This window comes from Cryptomeria japonica, chromosome 8, assembly GCF_030272615.1.
Source record: "Cryptomeria japonica chromosome 8, Sugi_1.0, whole genome shotgun sequence".
Taxonomy (NCBI): domain Eukaryota; kingdom Viridiplantae; phylum Streptophyta; class Pinopsida; order Cupressales; family Cupressaceae; genus Cryptomeria; species Cryptomeria japonica.
In genome coordinates, this window is record NC_081412.1 from 346,050,207 (window position 1) to 346,058,413 (window position 8,207).

An 8,207-nucleotide genomic window follows, 5' to 3' on the forward strand; every position below is an offset into this window, starting at 1 on the left:
TACGCTGTTGTTTGATTTTTGCAAGTTTGATTGCCCCATGTGTTGTTCAAATGTGTATATCCACCGACCATGACATTAGTTCGTTAGTTATCTGATGTTGACCGGGCACATATAGATTTATGCGGATTGACTCATCTTCTCGAGTTGCCTGATATCTATGTGAATCACGGCATGCTCACTACATTAGTTGAGAGGTTCCATTCAGAGCATAACACGTTTCATTTACCAGTTGGGGAGATGACGATCACTCCCAAGGATGTATACAGGATTCTCCATATCCCTTTTGTTGGGGGTAAGGTAGATTATGATGCAGCACAACGTCCTAGCTACTAGCTGTGAGACAGGTATTTAGGGATGCAGACATTCTGTCACGTTCTATCAGTTGGGATGTGATAATGACCAGGTACAGTGAGAACTTTCCACTGGCTTGTGTCTTGGAAGGTTTCATTGGTGTCTTTCTTATGTTGGACAGGGGACAGCAGGGGTTTTTATGTGGATGGGGCAGGATGTTGGAGAGACTTGTGGAGCACCCCTAGAGGTTAGGTTGGGGTTCATGTATATTGGCACACATGTATCGCGAGATGCATGAGATTGTATATAGGGATGGGAAGAGTATGGCTGCAAGAGTTTTGATACTACAGATATGGGCTTGGGAGCACCTCCCAGTTTGCAGACCGATTGTGGATGACGCCAGAGATCCACAATAGCATATTGTTTACAGATATTCTGGATACATTACGCAGCCCCATCTGGGCAAGATAGATTATTGGAGATGACAGCTAGACGACTTGATAGTCGTGATATGGAGACCGTATAGGGGTCTGGAGCCTTGGGATGATTGGAGAGTTTTACATAGAGACCTATTCATTACATGACCTCTCATAGGTAGATCACAGATAGTGGTCGAGCGGTTTGTTGTTACTTGAGTGATGAGGCAGTATGGTAGACCTCAGAGGATCTCGCATGAGTTTACTGCATATGCGCGTTATGCAGATGAGGAGAGGTGGGGATGGGCGACGAGGCTATCATATGCCATAGGCATGTAGGAGCTGACTGGGTTACAATGGCTCAGGTGGGACTATTTAGAGGATATTGCAGATGCAGGGGTATTGCCCCAGTACAGGAATTGGTTCCAGCAGCACCCTTTCCCGAGATTTACTGATCCAGCAGAGCAGGCACCTCTGATAGAGGAGGTTGAGGATGATGCCCCCGCGCAGGCACAGGGATAGGGACAAAGGCAGGGACCGAGAGCTGAGGCTTTAAGGTAGACTAGTGGCAATCCTGGCACTAGCAGCAGCAGGGTGCCAGTTGGTGGTAGGCACCAGCAGAGAGGAAAGGGTGGATCCCTAGGGACTGTTGGGGTGAGACTGGGTGGAGCTAGGGTGACGGAAGGTGGAGGAGAGGAGGAGAGAATAGCTCCCAGACAGATCAGACAAAGGAGGGAGGAGCAGGGTGGAGCCGAAGGTGGAGATGGAGGCGGTGATGGTGGCGGAGATCCTGCTAGGGATCAGGGGGCCGACACAATGCGGTCAATGAGAGCACGCCTAGCGGGTTTACAGTCACAGCTGATAGTAGCACAAAATCAGCTGGTGGAGCGAGAGCGATAGCTAGTAGAGCTTAGGGCTGAGTGCGATCGTCAGATCGCAGAGATAAGGGCAGAGACAGACGCTCTGCGGTAAGAGGTACTCCATCAGACGAGTTGGGAAACTTATTATGTTGCGGATTACAACATAGCAATTCCATTAGCACAGTAGGTTGTACCTTATTCTCAATATATGGCTCGATCTGAGGGAGCTCGGGCACCTAGGCAGGATCCCGGTCAGCAGGCTCCTCCTCCTCCACCACGTGGCGATGAGGGAGAGGAAGAGAGCTAGATCTTTTTGTGTAGCAATTAGATTTTTTTGTAGACACACCCATTTTTTATAGCCCTTACAATTCTTGCTTTGATGGGAGATTGTATATGTCAGTTGACATTATTTTGTATCCTAAGACTTTATCATTATATATACAAGATCTTGATTTGAATTCATTGTACTTGTGTCGATCGATTATGAGATGCTTTTCTATATGCTTTATTCTATATGTATGCATATATGTTCAGTATGGATGTATGTAATGCAAATGAATATGGATGTTTGTTTTTGTTTCTTTCATATGCAAATAAAATGAATGAAAATGAGTAATGAGTAGTGCAAAAAAAAATATTTTTCTATGCAATAAGATGAATGAAAATCAGTGAAATTGAAATGTATAAATCTATATAAGATGCTTATGTATGCAGCTAACATCTCAATACACAAGTACTCGATCGAAGAAGTGATGAAAAAGAGACCACTTAGCTAAGAAATGATGATGCTTCCAACTCTCATTCAAAAGATAAAGAGATCATTACCATACTAAAATCACTCTAAATTCACAAAATGCAGAATGAAATGCAAAATGAGATGCAACCTAAACCTATTCACTGGATTTGAAATGCTTAAGTTTCATCACTGAGCATTAACAAACATAGCAGGCATATTAGAGTTCCTTTGTTTTCATGTGTAATATTAATTATCTTGTCTGCAATAACCCATTTTCGTTCATATCCTTGGACAGATTTCGCAGGGACCCGGATTGCATGATAAAGAAATTCCCTCAAAACAAACAAAGAAATGATATGAACCTCCCTGTAGCATACAAATAAGCGAAGTTGAGGTATGTGTGGTGATTTCACCTTGATGTGAAGGCTCTTATCACAGACACCCAGCTGATTAGATGTTTCCAGATCATCGGAATTATTCCTACAAGCAGAAAACAAAGAAAATATTATGCCCCCAATCCTTACTCCTCTTAGTCAAGATAGACTTCCTCGAGTTACTCAGAGGGATACTAATCGAAAACCAATATAAAAGACAACACACAAAGAAAATTTCATGCATAGCTCAAACTGTTTAGTGATTGTTTTCAGTCATGTTGGTTTGCTTGTGTACTCAGTGATAAAACTCTTCAATAGTCTGGAGACAGGTGACTGACTCGGAGTGGACGACCAGGTTTCACTGACGTAAAGTTGACTTGGTTGATACTGCTTAGGACATGTAATGTGCTCTGTCGATTAACCTAAGACTAGTACATTAATCAGTTTCAAACCATGAGGGTTCCAACGAACCAAGATGTCACAAAAGTGACTAAAATATATGTACAAGTGATAGCAATTATGCATGAAAGCGGGAAACGCCAACGTTGCGTTGATAGATGGGGCGTTTGAGTACAAGAGGCACTTGTTTGCCAGGTTTTCACCTGTTTGGCAAAGATTCACTTTTTTTTTCAGCTTACTAGGTTTTCACCAGGGCATTTTCTCTCTTTTTCCTCTTTTTTTTTTTTTCTTTTCTTTTCTTTTTATGATTTTTAGATTTTTTTCAGGACATTTTCAGCTGTATAGGTTGCTGGAGCAGAGAATGCTAAGTAAAGAATTTCTTCAAATGGATGGTGTTAATCGGTTCACGGAGTTGTTCTCCTTTCGATGTTGAGAGTTGATAGGCACCAAAGCCAAAGATTGCAGTGACGATGTAGGGACCCAGCCAGTTGGGTTCAAACTTCCCTTTGTGGTCTCGAAACTATTGATTTTTAGGATTTTCTCTCAGAACTAGGTCACCAACCTGAAATTCTCGTTGTCAAACCTTCTTGTTATATCCTCTAGACATTCTCTTTTGATACACTCTGAGATGATCAAACGTCACTTGTCGACGTTCATCCAACAATTTGAGTTCTTGCAATCTAGCTATTCTATAGTTTTTATCAGTAACAAGACCTTGCAAAGAAACTCTTAGAGATGGTATTTCCACTTCAATAGGTAATAATTCTTCGGACCCATGCACAAAAGAAAAAGGTGTAGCCCCAATAGGTGTTTTGATACTTGTTCTGTAAGCCCATAATGCAAGATTGAGCTGCAGATGCCAATCCTTCCTGAATTCGTTCACTATTCTGTGTAAGATAGTCAGGAGGTTTTTGTTAGATGCCTCAGCTTGTCCATTACCTTGAGGGTAATATACGGATGACCAATGTTATTTAATTTTGAATTTCTCACAGAGCTCGTCTAGATCTTTATTTTTGAATTGTCCTCACTTGTCAGTCATGATGGATGAAGGTATCCCATACCTGCAGATGATATGGTTTAGGATGAACAGAGCTACTTGTTTACCAGTTGCTTTGATGAGTGGAACCACTTCTACCCACTTAGTGAAGTACTCAGTGGCAGTTATGATAAACTTGTGTCCATTGGATGATGCGGGATATATTTGACCAATGAGATCAAACACCCATTGCTGAAAAGGCCAATGTGTAATGAAGGGTATGAGATCTCTTGCTGGAGCATGTATGAGATTTCCAAGTAGCTGACACTTCTCACAAGTTTTATAAAACTTTATAGCATCCTTCTCCATGTCTGGCCAGTAGTAGCCAGCCCTTAGTAGTTTCTAAGCTAAAGTAAGACCATTCGAATGAGATCCACAAATACCTTCATGGACTTCTGATAATGCACTTTCGATAATGCATGTTTAGACTCTCCAGTTTCTAGACACCTAAGCAATGTACCATCCAAACCTCGCTTAAACAAATCATTAGCAATGATGACGTACTATGAAGCATTTCGAGTTAGGTTCCTTTTCTCATTATGGGTAATATTTTCTACGATAATTTGGTCACACAGATAAGAGTAAATATGGGTGTAGCGGGATGAGTCATGTCCAATAATAGAACAGACTTTCTGGGACTCAGGAGAATCATAGGCAGGGTAATGTAACTCTTCCACCAGGAATTCAAAGCAAAAAATAGACTCTTGTAATTCTGGTATAGATGCCAAGGTGGCCATAGCATCTGTTGCTCTATTTGCTGATCTAGGAATCTGGTAGAATGATACAAAAGTAAAATACTTCTTGAGATCATCCACCATTCTCTTATACGACATCAGTTTCTCATCTCAAGTCTGATATGTATCATTGATTTGATTGATTATTAGCTGAGAATCTCCATAGATGTGTAATTCCAGAACCTTTTATTCGATAGCCAGCTTGATCCCATTTACCAAAGCTTCATACTCTGTAATGTTGTTTGTACAAGGGAAAATAATCTTATAAGCCTTTGGGATCGAATACTTTTGAGGAGTAATAAAAAGTATTCCAGCACTAGAACCATTTTGAGTGAAAGACCCATCAAAGAACATCTTCCAGGATTGTTGAGTAAGGTGCATTATTGATTCATCTAGAAATTCTATATGCAGCGGTTGTGTGTCTTCAAGTGGAGCATCAAGAAGTTGATCTGCAATCACTTGTCCTTTGATGGCTTTGCATTCCACATATTCAATATCAAACTCTATAAGAACCATGACCCATTTAGCCAATCTTCTTGTAAGTGTTGCTTTGTTGAGAAGATATTTGAGCGGATAAATCTTAGCTACTAGCTTGATGGAATGTGCTAACATGTAGTGTCTCAATTTTTGTGATGAAAAGACCAATGCCAAGCATACTTTTTCTATTATAGTATATTTCATTTCATAAGACGCCAATGTTTTGCTGATGTAATATATAGCTCTCTCTTTTTTATTTTCATCCTGTTGTGCCATAAGTGCCCCCGATGATGAATCAGTAGCTGATATGTATAAGATCAATGGTTTAACTTGAATTGGTGGCATCAATATTGGTGGATTGGACAGGTACTCTTTGATTTGTTGAAGGTGTTGTTCACATTCTCGATCCCAGTTGTATATTACTCCTTTCCTCAATACTTTTGTGAAAGGTTGAGCTTTGTCTGCCAGCTGAGAAATAAAGCATTTGATTGATTGGAGACGTCCCCATAAACTTCTCATTTGACTGATGTTCTTCGGAGGGGAAATTTCCATTATAGCTTGGACCTTCTCAGGATCAACCTCGATTCCCTTCTTTGAAATGATGTAGCCAAGTAGTTTACCAGATGTCACTCCGAATGCACACTTTTTTGGATTCAGTCAGAGTTTGAATTTTTCCATTCTATCTAGTATAGGGCCTAGCTCTTGAATATGTGTGGATCTCTTCATAGTCTTTACTAAAGTGTCATCAACATAGTCTTCCATATTCTTATGCATCATATCATGAAAGATAGTAGTTACCGCTTTTTGGTAAGTTGCTCCTGTGTTCTTCAGCCCAAATGGCATGATATTTCAGCAAAAGGTTCCCCATGCACAGGTGAAAGCTGTCTTTTCTTGATCCCTAGGAGCTATTTTGATCTGGTTATAGCCGGAGAATCCGTCCATTAGTGAGTACATCTCATACCCAGCAGTCATATCGACTATCATATCAATGTTTGGTAATGGAAATTCATCCTTCGGACAAGCTTTGTTGAGATCTCTGAAGTATGTGCAAACCCTAATAGATTTGTCTGCCTTTGACACAAGTACTATGTTTTAAATCCATTATGCATAGTCTATAGCTCTGATAAATCCAGCTTTTAGCAATTTTTCTAGCTCAGCCTTGACTAGCAATGTGACGTGAGGGTGCATCTTACAGAGTTTTTGCTTGACTGGTTTGACTCCTAGTGTGATAGAAAGATGGTGCATGATAAGATCAGGATCCAGGCCTGGGATATCAGAGTACATCCATGCAAAATTGATCTTCTTTTCTAAAAAGAGATTAGTGAAATCTTTCAATTATTCTGTTGATAGTGATTGAGCTACATGAATGATGTGTGGTGTCTCTTGACTCCCAATGTTCACTGGCTGAGTTGGCTCGATCAATATAGAAGACCTCTCCTGAAAATGACTTGGCAGTATATCAAGTATCTCACCTTTAGGTGCCTTAGAGAGGTTTTCACCCTTAGGTACATCCTTTATTTTCTCTTTTTTAGATTCCGACATCGCCACAATGTGGTTTTCGCCATCAGATCTTATTTTTATTTTTCTAATTTTTGCGTCTAAGATACTTGATATCTATTTCAGTCATGTTTTCACTCTGTTTGCTGGTGGAAGAGTACATGGATTCAACTACGTTGAGGTAATAGGCTAGCCTGTAGTCATTGTAAAAAGTAGGTACATTCATGGGTTGGTCTTGTAGGCTATAGTCAATTAATTTAGGATGTACCAAGGATAGAGTGTGGACATGTTCGAGGGAGTTCACAGTATTGTCATCACAACTGGGAATCGAAAAGTCAAGTTCTAGAAGACTACCTTGCGTAAATGTCTCGAGACCAGAAATAGTCAGAACATGATTATTAAAGTGCACGTTAATATTTAGTTGACCTAATCCAATAGACCTACTTGTAGCACCATTTTATACGTCAGACTGGACTACATATCATTGTTCAACAGTAACAAGATCAGTAGATAGATTCTCATCATTTACATTAGATGATTCAGAGTTTGATGTTGAGTAGATATTGTCATAAATAGGATTGTTATCAGAGTCATCAGAGTCGTCGGATGAAGTTTCCTAGTCTTCTTCAAGTGATTGAGTGAATGTATGTATGGTATCAACACCTACATATTTAATGCTACAAATTCCTTCAAGATTTGGCTCATTTATCATTTGTATCTGACATACCTGTTGACATAACCTTGATGGTTTTGTGAGTCCCTGTCGTCTACTCCATTCAATTTCCTCTGGACTAATGACTAGTTCTGCTTCTGTAGCTTCCCATTCTTCTTGTGTAGTCCCATATTTGATTTGTTCTGTCTTATTAGAGGGGTATATAATAGATGAAACATTTTTCGGTATTCTTCCTTCTTTCAACCCTTGTTCATAGTCTGCTTGTCTTTTTAGTCTGATTTCTTGTATCTCATTTTCTAGCTTTAAGTGCATTAGCTCTTGAGTGTCATCTGTGATATTACTGGACTCTTCTGGAGTTTCTGAAATGGATGTATCGGAGAGGTGGTGTGAACCCCATTCATACTCGTTTGATTCAGTCTTTGAATCGTCTACTTGTTGCCTACCAGTGTATGTGACTGGAACTTTTAGGGGTGCAAACAATTCTTTGATTCTTTCTACTTCGTCTCTCATATCTTCTGGAACTTCAACTCCTTGCATTGTTGTAGCTGACACCATCGGAACTTGAGTACTGATTGTTTCTTCTCTCTTGATTGGTAGTTTCTCTTGTTCTTTTCCACACTCTGCTTGATTTTGTTGAGCGTCGACTTCCTGTGATGTTGAAGGCGATATCCTTTTCTTCCACTTAGACTTAGAAGCATATTTTTGGTCTGATGT